This window comes from Aquila chrysaetos, chromosome 26 (genome assembly GCF_900496995.4).
Source record: "Aquila chrysaetos chrysaetos chromosome 26, bAquChr1.4, whole genome shotgun sequence".
Lineage (NCBI taxonomy): Eukaryota > Metazoa > Chordata > Aves > Accipitriformes > Accipitridae > Aquila > Aquila chrysaetos.
Window position 1 is genome coordinate 13,712,059 of NC_044029.1, and position 15,719 is coordinate 13,727,777.

A 15,719-nucleotide genomic window follows, 5' to 3' on the forward strand; every position below is an offset into this window, starting at 1 on the left:
CATTCCAGGTTAACTGACAGTGAGGCAAGTGGTTTTGGTGATACAGTGGTGCCTAAATCTCGTACATGGACCAAGCAGCCTATAGAGGCTGTCAAAGTTATGAATCACACGGCTTCTCCTCACTTCACACATCTTGAGTCATTCTCCAGTTTTGCACTGCATCACCTGAAACTTCACGTCAAATTCGTTGTCCCCTGGAATACCTCCACTGCTTCTGAGACACGGCTTTCCAAGAGGCAGTCTCCTGATCTGTGCAGATGCTCTGCATTCACATTTGTGAGATTTTTGGTTCAGCACTCAGCTACACTGAAATACATCCCACAGGAATAAGCCAAATTTACTAGGTAATCCAAATTGCCCTTGGGAGGCATTTAATCCTCATCATTATCTGTCTATAAAGTGTCTTATCCATGCATTGTACCAACTCTGATCTTAAATATATTTTAAGATCATTGAAGAAAATACTGAACAGCATCCAGCCTCATCTGAATACCATCAGTACCCCTTGAAAACCCTTTGGTTCATGATTCCCTTTGACAGTTGCTTTTGGGGATTTGCTAGTTAGTGAATTCTTAATCTATTTAATATGTGCTTGAGTGACAATATAAAGTGACTATTTTTAATCAGAATATCTGCGGTAGAAAGTTAAAGGGCTTATAAAGTTCTATTAAAATTGAGCAATTACTTTTATCAAACAAACTTACAATTTTCTCAGAGTGAACTCAGCATCATCATATTCCTAGACTTTATAGAGGTCCCTCACTCACTGTCATCAGGATCAACTGTAAAATACTATTTCTTGGCTAAGATGAATTGATCCGAAATGTCTTAAGTGGCCAATAGTCTTCATTCCCAACATTCACCCCTAGCAATAGCAAAGAGGTTTCATACCTGCCAACCTGTGAGACCGATGTTTTCTTTACAGCCCACTTTGTTTATCTTTCAACATGGTTCACTTACAGTTTAACGGGTCACCACTGACTAACACCTAGGGAACATTGCTAGTGGAGAACTGTACTATACTGGAGTAAAAAATCTCTGCTGCTATGAAAAAATGGATGTTGTAAAGCCTAAAGTGTTTTCTGATTTGAAGTAAAGACTATTTAGCATTAATGTCTGGTCGTTTTCCTTTGCCAACATAATATTTTAATAAGATTCTCTTACAAACCAGTAGGCTACCAAATACTAGTTCTAAGCTTTCCACCCACCCTGAAATGTATAAAGTGAAGAGAACAAGCAGAATATTCATTTGATGTATCAGAAGGGCTTGAAAGAGAGCAAGCACAGCAGAAAAAGCAAAGAAGAAACGGCAAGGTTACAAATGTGAATTCTTGTGTTTTGCTGGTCCAGGGCACTGGTAGTGCCCTCAAGCAAAAGTGATTCCATCCAATGGGGGAGTTGCCTGAACACATGATATAGGGTGCGTAGTTAGCCAGTTAGGCTCTAAAGGGCATTATTTTAACAAAACATGATGGAGATTGCCATTGAAATTAAAAAAGAACTACACAAAGAAGAAAACACGAAAATTAAAAGTCTTAGTTAGCTGCTCCTTTTTTCTCCTTCCCCCCCCCCCCCCCCCCCCCGAGTTATTTTATTCCAGAAGTTTGCCCAAATTAACCTGCTTGGTACACCACAATGAATTTCTCAAAAGCATCAGCTGATATTAAAATGTCAGCACTTTCTCTTTTCTGTTCCTAAAGATGTCCAACAAAATCTTCTGCTAATATTTCCACAGTCACTTATAACAGCCAGAAGATTCTTGGTGAAGCTTCAAATTATTGACTGAAAAGAGATCAGAAACCATTGTGCAGCACTCAGCAGAGGCTGATTGGAAAGATCTGATGAGCATTAGTGAGGGTTAGATGTTGTCCAACTTGCCCTTATAGTGTGATCAAAGTCCTATCTCAAAGTTTTGTCACAGCTCTTATATGAATGACAGCAACAATCTATTTCCATCCAGATTTGTAGCAAGATTGCAGCCAAAAGACCAGAGCATTTGGGGCTTTCTTCCTCCTCTGATTGGGAGGCAGCAGTCTGCTTCACAGACTACTGATTTCTCTGCAACAGTAGTTCCATTAATACCTGTCACTTGTTAAAAGGTTGCACCCACCCCAGCCAAGAGCAAAATCAAACATAAAAGGAAATAACACTGAAGATCTATCTATGTGAATATTCCTCTCTATTTTTTTACAATAACAATGAAGGAGAACAGCAGAAGCAATTGTTTCTTGCTATCAGTTTGACATAATACAAATCAAGTGGTTATGGAAGAAATATAATATTGGCTATCCAAGCATGCATTCAGCCTAGTATGTGCACTCATGTGCACTGGAAGAACACAGTGCACAAATGCAAACACAACTGTTTGAGAACTGGCATTAGCTCATGTACACGGATGGCCAGTAACACGGAGAAAAGTATGTTCAAAAATTCATTCAACGTTCTTCTTTTCACTTTTCTCTGGAATACTGGGTTCACAGATGTTTATGACCCTCCCAAAGCAATGCACACAAATACTCACAGAAGCAGCTTTGGTTGCAAAAATGTTCAAAGAAAGGAGAGTCCTAGTACACGGCAATGTGCATCAGACCTTCCAGCTTTCTGGACACAATCACAGAAAGTGAAAAGGACAAAGAAAAGACTCAGGTAGAGAAATTAAGATGCTGTGAGGTTTATTTTCTGAATATAAATAAATTCTTTAATATCACTTTCATAATTTTTTATTGTCTATGTAAATTATCTCCAGTGACATACATGAAGTAACACGAAATTTGTGCCAGAAGGGGAGTAGCTTTGGCATTGAAATGGAAGCCAATGGAGAATTTCTTTTTTATGGTTTCATGGGAACATTTTCTCAGAAGGCATTCAGAAATTGATATTGAAAGCTGTTTTGGGATTTGGGAATCACTCAGTGAGGAAACAGAAACAGCTCACTGCTATTTCCGATGCTTGGAGTACGGCAGTATTGCAAAACCATTATTGACAAAAGCTGCTAAATGCCAGTATTCCCATGAATGCATCTTTCCCTCTTCCACACAGGAATTATCAGCTATCTCTGTGGCTGCTCCTCTCCAGGATTCCTCAAAAGGCAGAGCCAAGGTAGGTAGGGAAAGGACAGGCCTGGAGTTACACAAACCTGCTCCCACATGGTTCCCGTGGAACTTCTCCAGTGATGCAACTTGTACTGTCCATTCCAGATAGGACCAAAAGCAAAGGCCCTGGAGACTTTGATCCTGCAAGAGGCATGAAGATCGTTGGACAACGGGCTGCTCACAAGGAACTGCCCCAGGAAGATCCCCTCTTCTCGTGGGATGATATGAATAGTGATAAAGAATACTTGGCACAGACTGCGTGAAAACACCGTAAACTACCGATAGAATTTTAGACTGTCTTTACAGGCAATGGCAACAAGCCTAAGGCAATGAAGAATCAGGGCGATTACATTTGGCATTGTCCATTTAGGCAAGACTTCTGCCCATTTGATTCTCCCTATGGGGCTAGATTTGGGGCAGATTTCTTTTTTCTTTATCAGTCTGATGATGTTTGTTATCACCATTGACCCAAAATGTTAATAGAGTTTTGTAAATTTTTCAAAACAACATTTTTGTCAGAACTTGTTATTTTTAAAGGTTTCACAGAAAGAGGCGAGTTTTTGCAAAACTTACTATTTTTCCCTTTCCCCTTATCTCTGTATGTGAAAGCATTCTCAGGCATTTTCCTTTTAGTAAATTTTCTATTAACCTATGAAGTCACATTAGAATGCTTTATAGACAAGTCTTGCTTGGTTAGTTATATTGCAGCAAACTGTCTTTCCTATGTGATTAAAAAATAAATATTAAGCCACCTTAGTCCCAAGATAGGTAACTATATTATTAATGGCTCTTGTTTGGTACCTGACCTTATAAAAAGATAGTTGATTTTGTTGCTCCAAACAAGTATAAATAATTCAAGAAAGTGTTTTTCTAAGCAGGTTATTACCTATAAAGATGTTGCTTTTAAGACAGCCTTTAGTATAAAATATGTATAACTGCCACATATATTATTAACAGGTACCCAAAATTGTTAGCATGGTACCTTATTACCAGAAAAACAAATGAGAATTCTGATAGGGAATTCTGTATCAGAAGAGATGTGTGAAAGTAGACTGTTTTTTTCCTAAATGTATCTGCTCTCCCTTCATGGGAATTTAAACAAACCTCAGCGTAAGGGCTTCACGATGTTTTGTCTCTTTGTTATAAGTTTAGAGATAGCAGGAGAAAATAAGAGCTTGCCTCACAGAAAGGGAAAAATCATGTCTCACAGGAAGGGAAAATAAGCATATTTGCCATCAAGAGGACAATCTGCTATTGCATTCCTTCGATGCAGTTCGTATTATGATGGTCACAATGTCAGGATTAATTAGACCAGAGGGTGGTGTAAATGCCAAAAGAAAAAGTTGCCGTACATCTGTTCTAATTTATCTCATGGACGTTCCTTCAGTGAGTAAGTGAAGAATGTGGCTTGGGCCATCTGTGACCCAGTTAGAGCGAGCAGGACGGCTTGTTGCCTTGCGGGTGCCAGGACAGGAGTTGTGACAAGAAGGTCAAAGGATGGTCTGAGGAGTGCTGGGGAATTTCCACTCGTACACAAACCTCTGACTGGAGAGAAGTGGGAGAGACTCTCAGGTGACATCAGTGACCTTGAAAGGGAAACCGAAAGCTGGATCTTCTCAGGCAATCCTCTCCAGGATAATCTTCAGCCTGTTAGCAAAGGGATAGACACATTGGTAAGCGTCCATTTATTGATGCAGAATAGTGCCAGGAAGAAAGCCAGTTAGAATCCCTTTGGGAGGAGGAAAAAGTGTCCTCTTATATCAACTTTAAACAGGACTTAAGACACCCAATAAGAGAGAAGGAAAGAGGGCAGATTTTTATTGACCTGTATTGGCAGTTTCGTATTGACCTGTACTTCCAATATAAATTTTAGAAAAATGAGATGGGGTGCTTTACAACATGATATAATGAACAATGAGCAAAAGCTCTGTGTGTTTGATCAGCTCTCTATGAAGTCAAAAGAACAGAGCAGATGAGACGAGCTAGCAAAATTTCCACATGTGGATTTCAAATGTTGGGTCATACAGAACATGGGGAATGATGGTTAGGAAAATAGTAAAAAAGTAGTCAACCTGAATATATTTCTCACATGCGGCTGCCTTACAGGTGCCAAAATTCAGTTAAATTGGGCCAGCAAGAATCTGTGTTTTTATCCGGTAATGATTAATAAAAATACTGACACTCAACACAAAAGACCATTGGAAAGCAATGAGTTAAAAAAAAATAATAAAAGAATAAACTATCTGAGAGCTGAGAAAGTGCTACGTAAACAGCCAACTGGAGATGAGTTTGTAACAAGCAATAATGGCCATCACAAAGTCAGTGCAATTTTCTGTTGAATAAGCTAAGGGATCACGTCCTGGGGTTTTAGCTTTCCTCCACATGCTAGGAAAGAATTTAGAGAGGTGTAATTAACAATCATGCTTCTACAGGGATTAGCTGAAGAGAAAAAATGGTACAGGGATGGAAAGGAATCAGCTAACAGTGCTGTAACACCAATAGGAGAAAGCAAGGTACTCAGCTTTGTCAAAAAAAAAAAAAAAAAAAAAGACAGGAAAAAAAAAAGAGAAGGAGAGTTTTTAATAAGGTATCCACATGAATGGGCACAACAATGAAGGAACAAGATTCAGAAAACTAAAGGATATGAATAAGGGTGGGGAACAGCAGAAATTACATGAAGCAGCAGGAAATGTAAGGATGAACGTTGTGAGAAAGTGTCCCACAAGTGGAGCCTATGAAAGTGAAGAACAGCCTCTTCAGGAACTGCTGAACCGTGTGTCTATAAAAAGCTCCAAAGAAAGCATTAAAAAGACAGTCTGATGGAGCTAACAAGCTTTCATTACAGGTAGCTAAGCTAAATAATACATACCTAGAGGTCATTTCCACCCCTAATTTTCTATACCACTTCACTTAATTGAATTAATGAAAAGTTGGAACTTTCATTCAAAAGCACATTGAAACAGATAGACTTAAATTTGTTCCAGGAAGGCTTCGCTTAACTATTAATTTGCTTTACCAGTACTACTAAGCAAAAGGATTACCGAAAGATCCTACTCAAAGAAAGAATTGGGAATAATCTCTTGGATATTTTCACAGGCTCAGAGGTACAAAATAATCCTGACTTTTTTTCATGAAGGTCCCCAATTCGCTCGAACCCCAGCAGTTCTGAATTATTGTGTTATTGTTTTCTTCCTAATGTCTGCTATGCATCAATAGTTATAATGGAGAGAGATTGATAGAAAGCTGAGATTTAGTAGCAGCTCAGCAATTAAATTGCACAACTAGTCTTTCTTCTACTGTTCCCTGGTGGATACAATTCTGTTCATTAATCTGCATGTTGATTATAACCCCTCCGTGATATTGATCTGTGTTTCACAGGCCTGTGATTGCAAGAACATGTAGTTGCCACGGGCAGCTACAGTACTGCATACATTTCGAATTAATGCTGAAATATTTAAAGCCAGAAAAAGAAAAAAACCTAGCGGTCCTTAAACTGATTTGAGCTTATGTACTTTTGCCATGGCAATGTTTTATTTTTCCCTCCAGCTGCTATTAATACAAAGAAAAATTAAACAAATTTAGACAAAAGGAAAAAAAAAAAACAACACCAGAGCAAACCCCTAGAAGATGTTTAACTCAGGGAATCTCACAAAGAGTATTCTGTAATTGTTGAACCAATTTTAGGTCTTTACCACAACTTCTTCCTCTTGTTTAGACACGATTGTGTGGACAAGTACAAGGAAGGCTATTATTTGTCATTTATTCTCTAAGACATGGTGAATGCATTTCTCTTCCTCTTGCGTCCCAGTTCCATATTCTGAATCTTCTGTATTTTTATTTGGATTTGCTCTAATGTAACAATTATTTAGTTTATTTTTTTGTTCATTTAAAGAATGCACACTCAGATGGAATAGTCCATCTGTGGATTCATCCATGCTTGAATTGGGCAATTACCCTGTCGGCTGCCTTCTCTGTGCATCTATACCACCAGATACAAGACCAGAGGTGAAAGCTCCCGGCGGGAGGAGACCCTCACATCCCACCTGGAAGAAAATCCGAAGAGTGATGTAGGGGGACAATCTGAAGGAGAGACATTTTATACCTGACTATACGAAGAGACAAAGAAGGTGTTATAGAAAACATTCAGGAAAGGGAAAGATGAATCTCAACACCAAGGCTGCCTGGAAAAATCAGGTAGCGTAACAGCATGTAACAGCAGAAGAAAAGCAGAGCTGGTGTAGTCAGCGTGGGCACCCCAGGAGCCCAACCCCGTCCCTTTGAGGGATGGCCCACTATGTCAGCGACTTTCCTCTAGCGAGGCAGAGAAAACACTCCTCGACTATTTTTCTTCCAGATTTCTCTTGTGATGAAAAGGGAGTCACTGCAAAGAAGAAAGAAATGTTGCTGAAAGGAGAAGAGAAGGAAGAAAAATGACTGGAGAGAAGAAAGGGACTGACGGGGAAAAAAAGAGAGGCGTGAAATGAATAGAAGCAGCAAAGCACAAAAAACAAAGGAGGGAAGGTAACATTAACCAGAAGATGGAAAGTTTTTCTGCAATATCCATCTTTAAGAATGAAGAGCAAAACAGATGCACTGCAAAGTCAGTTTGATTATTGGTAGGATGGCTATCTATAATCAGATACTAGCCCAGTCCCAAGACATTCATTCATTTACAGGATTTTTCTGTCATTTTAAACACTTTTTCCTAGCATGAATCAGGAAGAACCTAAGAATTTTTTTTATTATTATTTTTGCAAATTGCTAATAATACTGGTACAGCCAATAACCACTAAGTTACAATGGAGATGTGAAGAATTTGAGTTTGAGTTCTTGGTTTTACTGGTTCTGCGCAGAGATTTGTGCAAGGCTGTCATATATTTATGTGAGTGCCCTATGAGTATAGTTCGCATACTATGAGATCCTTATGCGAGTCTCTTTCAGGGTGACTATTTGCAAAGATTATTCAATATCTTCTGTTGGTGCTATTCCATTTTATATGGATTTAAATTATTTAAAATATGCACTGGGTCAAGAACCATGTGAAAGCTCTGCCTCACTTGCAATGAAGCTAATAGCTGAGGTGGTTTAAGACCATCTTAATCACTGCTTAACTCGACACTTCACCGGGGATTACAAATCAGGCTTGATTAAAGTGAACCCATACCTTGGCCACAGGAGTTCGTAGCTTGACATCTTAATACAAACCCGCCTTTATCGGGGGGGGTTACGTGAATATGCTGGGCTGTGAAATGAAGCATAAGCACACGTTCGCTTTGCACTCCTTCTTGCCAGCAGCCTTTGGCAGAGAGACAGAGCAGGCAACTGCGGGCAGCAGATTCTTAAACTGCCAGAGCTGGATCCATCAGGAATTCTCTGCCTGAGTGTTAATTCCCGACCCGGTGGTCACGGTACCCACCTGAGGAGGGACAACCCCAAGTCACATCACTCCAGAGTTAAGCAGAACAGATATTTACCTCTTGCCCTGCTCAGAGAAGTGTCCTGCGTTTGACAGTATCCAATTCTAGTCTTTCACCAGCACTTCCCATGGATCATTACAAATTTTCCCCAAAAAGCAGTTTGTTGAAACAGATCAAAATCCATGCTGTGTTTACACTTTAGTGGAGCAGTGTGGCTTGTTTTCCGCTTTCTGCCCAGCTCCCGAAGCATACAGACACCTTGAGCACAACAACAGACAGCTCTAAATGAGCCGGAGATTTTCTCTGACAATATTTTTCTTATCAAACATCTGGCTGTACTTATTTTTCATTCACTGACTGCTTGATTCATTGCCAGCGGCTCTCTGCCAGTGGAAACATCCACCCCAGTGGATGGCTAACAGCACCATGGCTTTCAACTCCGGCCAGATTTCACGGAGCTTATCCGGCAGGAGCTGCCTGGAAAACGCGCGGGGTCGGCACATCTCCTGGCCGCAGCGAGCGCCGTGGCTGGGAGCAACGCAGCACCCGCACCCTGCGGAGCCCTTCTAGTGCCAGGAGCTGCCGGGGCTTCCACCCACCGCTAACGAGCTGCTTAAATATACACCCGGTTTTAGCGCTCTCCCGCAAATTGCATTTTTCTCTATTTCTAGATATGGTCACTTCCATGCCTGAGTTTTCTGCTTCTATGCTGCATTTGGTTTAGCCCGCTCTTGCCTCCTGTTAGTTTTCCTGGGGTTTATTTCGCATCTTCGTGACATTCTCCTCAGAGGTCATTTCTCCCTGATGTTTTATATTCAGGCGTTCTCATTCATTGGCCTAATATTTGTTTTATGAGTCTCCACTTGTTTTTTGATTTTGTTGCTATTGCCTCCATTTTTTTACCGTTATTGCTGTTTCCATCAGCCCGACCTTACTCTTTGGACTGCTGCTCTCAGCCTCTAGAGCGACTCTTCCTCCTGGCTTTGATCCTCAATTACCTCTTTCATGTGAGGGTCATTCAAACGGCATTTGGAATTCAGATTTCTTGAGCTCGATATCGCAAGGCCCAGAGTAGTTCTTGAGAAAAGAACGGCCACCCGCATGTGATTAAAGCCGAACGGGTTGGACGAGCGTGCCGCAAGTGGTCTGTCCCTGCAGGGCTGAGCCCTGCAGAGCCGTCCCTGCTCCCCCGGCTTGGCAGCAGTGCCCTGCCATCTTCCTGCTGCTGGCGAGACTCTGACTCCCGCTTCCAGCGGCAATCCGCAGGGCAAGGCACCGGCGCGGTGTCAGGACGGTTGGCAGAGTCCGGCGATGTTTTACCTTGGCTGTTTCCTTGCTCCTGACAGATGCGGCTTCCACTTCTCTACGTTTAGTCTTAGCCGTGCGCTGTGCTTTGTACTTGCTCACACAGCCCCTCCGTGATGATGCACTTTAGCCATCCTTTTATTTATTATTTTAAATCCTTTTTCCAAAAGCCCAGCCAGCCTCACACCCGGAAGGTTGACTCACCATCTGTTCAAAGTGGAAAACATCAGGGTAAATAAAATTTGGGTAAGGAGGCTCGGAGTAAACAGGCCAAATCTTTCTAAAATGTTGGAGGTGACAATGCATCTTAATCATCCAGTTTTCTAAGTATTGAGTACAGTCATGTGCTTTGAAAGTTTTGTCAGTCCTTAATTTTGAACCTTTCTTTCCTTTCAGTTTAGACTATAGCAGTCACGAGATATGACTGAGACTTTAGGAGGGAGGAAGGAGAGTTAACAAGTTGAAGGCATGGGCTTTACATAAAAGCTAGTGTTACATATTTTTCCACATCAAAACACAAAGAATGGGCACTGAAATGACCTAAATATCTTTTTTTAAAAATAGGTGCCTTAGGGCTAGTAGATTTTAATCTCAGATGGGCGCTGCACGTGGTTGTCTATCTCAGAAAATCTGATGCTCTTAATGCTTGCACGTGTGAAGGGCTAATTTTTTATGCATTTTTCTGGGGTACAGAAGTGCCTGGAGTTTTGAAACTAGACCTTAATTTTCAGGCTAAAGAAACCAAATCTTGATTTACTCAGAATTGCCTTTCACTTGTTTACATTTTAAGGGGTGTTTCAGCCCCAGAATGTAAAGGATTCAGCTCATCCCTTAATTATTGCATGTGATCAAGCATTTATCTTCCAGTCTCTAACATATTGAAAATTATGCAATTTACTTGAGAATTTTAAAAAAGAAATCAATACGTTCCCATGATAAACATACTGTCTATCCTTCCTCACACTAGGGAAGCCAGTCAGGGGAAGTTAATTGCCTAGACCCGGCAGTGCGGAGAACAGCATTAATAAATGGGGTGTACTGGCTTGTATAAAGGACAGATGTGAGTTTTCTGCTTCACTGTACGATGAATTAATTCTCTCTCTTTTCTACTTTTTTCCCAATTTATATATCGCAGTGACCACTGAAGAGCTCCATTTATAGTCGCTTTGGTAAAGTGTTCCCAGAGCCAGATCCTGGCCACATCTTGCACTGCGTGGCCACATCCTTATTCTCCAGTCCTCATCCCTGACTCAGATCAGTCCGGAAAAATGCTCAAGTCTGAGACCTAAATGAAGTGTAATCTGAAGATGGGAATAGCTGAACAGCAAGGACGGGAGAGGTTTGCAAGCTGACCCATGCCCCATCTCACCTGCTGTCATCTACAGACACTTTCTCTCTCCTCTGTATTACCACTTGCCCCCGGGGACTACGATTTGTGAGCTCTGTTGCAGCCCTTACCAAAAAAAAAAAAAAAAAAAAAAATCTGCAGAGGAAAAGGTAGGACTCTAGAAAACAGTCAAAATGGGGTTTGGCAAGTCGGGTGGTGCCTCAGGCAAGAGCGACTTTTGGCAAAGAGGCTGTGTGGCTGTCAGCTGTGGGCTTCTCAAACACGGAGCCGTTCAGGGCTCCTGGCTTTGCGCTTGGCTAAGGAAGGGCAAGACGGCACTCGTGGCATTCTGGTTCCCTGGTTTGTGCCCACCAGAGCTTGTGCTGTCACTTATGTGGTTGAAAGATTAGGGCAATTGAGCTAGTCCAGGGGGCTGGAGGGAGCTGGCACGCCTAACGAAATTGCAAGGCTACCATGGTTGGAAGAAAGAGAGGCGGCAATGGCATGGGCAGAGACAGCCCCAGCTTCCTCACCCCCTTCAGACAGCTCGCATCCTTGTAGACACAACTCAGGCCAAGAAAAACGCACGTTGTTGTGGACAGGAAAGGTTTTAACTCACAACATACTGGGAATTTCCTGCAGGGATGCCGTTAGCCAAAGGGGAACGTGAAGAAGGCAAACCACCATCCTGATGGGAGGGCTTAGGAGCACCTCCCCGGGGAGCTGCTGTGCAGTAGCTGTGGATTTGCAGTACTTCTATGCCCAAAGCCATTACCAGATCTGTTACCATTTTTAGGGTTCAAACATCTTCTCTTAGAACTTTTCTATCATTTTAAAAGGCAGGACTATGAAATATTACCCTTTCCCTGCTTGGGTCATTAAACTGTGCTTCCCGGCTTCCACAGGAAAGTAGTCAGACACTATTTAGAAATATGCTGTTTCAGAAAAATGTACTTTTGTCAGAAAAATAATTTGTCTAAAATTATAGGGACCTCTCAGTCTGATGTGCAGAGAATTTGTGCAGGCTTGTGGGTTACGTAAGCACAAATGACATATCATGAGTCTCACATATATATATATATATATATGTATATATACACACTTACATATATATACACACACTCCATAGTATTTTTAAGAAGTCACTTACTTTTTTAAACATCTCCTTTTAAAGTTTCCACTTGCTGGGGACAAGGTGTACCATTCAGCTGATAATTTCAGATTGATTTATTCGTTCTACTGCTCCAATCTACAGTTCTTCACACACTTGTCATGGTAAGTCTGTGTGATCCTGCTGTATATCTGCAGGCTAGATAAGGTGTACAGAATATGGTTTGAGGCATTCACGCTACAGCACTCTTCCAAGATCATTCAGGATCTAACTTAAAAAGTCCAGCAAAATCAGTGTTACTATTGACAATGAAGTTAGTGGGGTCTGGATCAGGCAATATGTACTAAGACTCTTTAAAAAACATATTTGCAAAGAAATTACTGAAGAGATCCCTGATACTGTTTCAAGACTAGGCAGTGAAAATATGAAAAAGATACCTGTTTGATCACACTTTTTTTTCAAAAAAAAAAAAAAAAAAAAAAGGCAAATGATAGGCCAGAAAAAAAAAGTCTAAATTTCTTTTTAACATAAAAATTTTTAATAGGGAATGCTACCCTCTCTAAAGGTATACTAAATCCATGCAATAGAATACTGTAGCAAGCATAATATTTTCATGAAATGCTAAAGTCTGTGTCAAAAACATATGGAAAGCTTTTAAAAATCACATTGGACTTTCCCATCAGGTCTGTCTTGTGTAATGCGACATGCATTATTTCATTAAAATTAAACACATAGTCCTGCTCTCCCTGCCTCATCTCTTCCTCTTTGCTGCTACCACTGTAGCACCACTCATGCTAAGATTTTCTGATGTAAGAGGGCTTAAACTCACACCTCCTGAGGGTATCAAATTAAAGAGCTGTGGTCATAATTCCTCATTCTACAGGGAAAACATGATCATATCTCAAAGAGCATCCTTCTTATCCTCTCATTAACACATAAAGAAATACATACTCACACTAATACAATTACAAACAGTGGCTAATCTGTATTGCTTTCTTTCCCTTTCACATATCCTTTGGGAAGCTACTGTCTTATTCTATATATTTTTATATCCAGTATTTTTTTTCCATTTACAATGAGATTGAGTTCATCTTTTGTGTAAACATTTTATTTACAATGTTTGGTCTCTTCGGAAATTGTATTAATTTTGAACTCTGTAGCTGATTAGCCCTCATACACTCGAGAGTACTTGCTTGACATACACACATGCACACACTTATATATAAGGATATATAGCTTTGTTATATATTGGTAGAAAAGGAGTAAATATTGACATTCTAGTAATTCCCAAAGTCTGCAGTGAGGACTGACAAGCTGTTGTGACTTGCACTGTACAAAAAAGAAAATTTAATTGCATCATACAGAAAAGAAACAATAGAGTTATCCCCATCCCTAGGCAATATGTGCACTGCTATAACTGGGCAAATGCATCAGTGGGCTCTTTCATGTTCAGTGGTGCAATTACATCCCATATTCTCAGAATGCAAACAATTATAGTGTATATAATCTACAGAATTGTATTAAAAAAAAAAAAAAGACTAAAAAATACCTCTTGCCAAAACCTGCAGGGCATTTTCTGTAGTATGTCACTCTTTTCCAAAATAAGTGGATGGAGTCTTTATAAAATTATTTTGCATAATTCTAATGCTAGGGAAAAGACCTTACCTTCTTGCTATGCCATTCTGCCCAAAAAGAAAGCAAAAGCTCATTCCATTTATCTTACTCTGATGATATTGTTTGTCATTACAGTTGTAACTTTCTGTTTTGCTTCTGAACCATCCATTTCAATTGTTATCATAATTATCAGCCTTTTTGTGCATTTTTTTTTCCTTGCCAAAAATTACAGAGTTGTTTTAGGCAGCCGTTGCTGTGGATGAGCCTACGCCGTCAGACAGTTTAGCTCCCCAGCTCCTTCCCAGGCCCCGCTCTCTGATCTTACACAAACTATTTGTGCGCCTCAGGTCACTCTTCAGCTCTCTTTTGAAGTGACTCGGGACCGCGAGCCAGGCTGGGATACAGCCCACACTTCATAAGCACGACCAGCCGGCTTTGGCTACCTCAGCCCTCAAAAACTAGCCCAAAAGGTCTTGCACCCCTTAAACTCCGTCCTGCATCTCCCTGCCATGCCCTAGGCCAGGCAGTACGCACTAACGAATGGCATCATGACAGAAAAGAAAACGAGAGCAGCCTGGGAGGCTATAACACAGCCCTCGCATTATTCCAGACATTTTCTTAGAGCCGAACAAAAGGCACAAAGCAAGCAAGCAATTATTTCCTAGGGCCATGAGCTTGCTACCCAGAGCCCAAAGAAGACGTGAACCCAGTCTACAGAACAATGAGAACGAATATAAAAATATGTTATGATTTGACCTGGGAGCTGGGCACCATTCCCCGGAGCAGATGCCTTTTAGCAGTGCGGACATAGCCTAGAGGTGGAAGATGTCTGTACTGCATCATCCAAGACCTGAAGGCTTCTTGGAAACCAGGCTGAACTGTCGACTGAGTTCTCTCCCACACAGGCACCTTAAACCAGACACAGAGGCTGTCTGCTGGGAAAAAAGGTGGGGATTCTCTGCAAGGCCCTTAGGTACCAGCAGCTTCAGAAATTGAGTCATCAGCCTCAGAAGTTACATCTGTGGGAAAAAAAAAAAAAAAAAAAAAAAAAAAAAAAAGCAGTCATGGTGTCGTGGTTTAGCCCCAGACGGGAACTAAGCCCCACGCAGGCGGTCGCTCACTCCCCCCCTACCCAGTGGGATGGGGGAGAGAATAGGGAAAAAACAAGTAAAACTCGTGGGTTGAGACAAGAACAGTTTAATAGAAGAGAAAGGAAGAAATCAATAATGATAATAACAACAATAATGAAAATAATAATAATAAAAGGATTGGAAAATACAAAACAAGTGATAGACAATACAATTGCTCACCTCTCGCCGACCGATGCCCAGTTAGTTCCCGAGCAGCGATCCACCCCCCAGCCAACTCCCCCCAGTTTATATACTGGGCATGACATCACATGGTATGGAATACCCCTGTGGCCAGTTGGGGTCAACTGCCCTGGCTGTGTCCTGTGCCAACTCCTTGTGCCCCTCCAGCTTTCTCGCTGGCTGGGCATGAGAAGCTGAAAAACCCTTGACTTGGTGTAAACACTACTGAGCAACAACTGAAAACATCAGTGTGTTATCGACATTCTTCTCATACTGAACCCAAAACATAACACTATACTGGGTACTAGAAAGAAAATTAACTTTATCCCAGCCAAAACCAGGACACATGGAAATGTCACTTTGGACCTTGACATCATTTATTTGCTCCTGAACCCTTCTCTGAGAAAGCTCTGAAGGGGCTCAGGACCTCACCTCATCTACGCCCTCATCCAGGGAAGTATCAGTGATGGAGGTTGCTCTTGGTGAGCAAGACGACCTTCTGGCCCCGAGAGAGTGAAGAAGCAAATCCAGAGTGAATTCTGG

At 41.2% G+C, this 15,719-nt stretch overlaps 1 long non-coding RNA gene across 1 annotated transcript; it reads right to left on the reverse strand.

Annotated features, from left to right (window-relative positions):
- Nucleotides 1-2,721: 2,721 nt before the first annotated feature.
- Nucleotides 2,722-15,054, reverse strand: LOC115336386. Its single transcript, XR_003921745.2, has 3 exons — nt 14,623-15,054; nt 12,292-12,450; nt 2,722-4,739 (listed from the first exon to the last, which is right to left on the reverse strand). It is a non-coding gene; the product is annotated as an uncharacterized LOC115336386 (long non-coding RNA).
- Between the last annotated feature and the right edge of the window lie 665 nt (nt 15,055-15,719).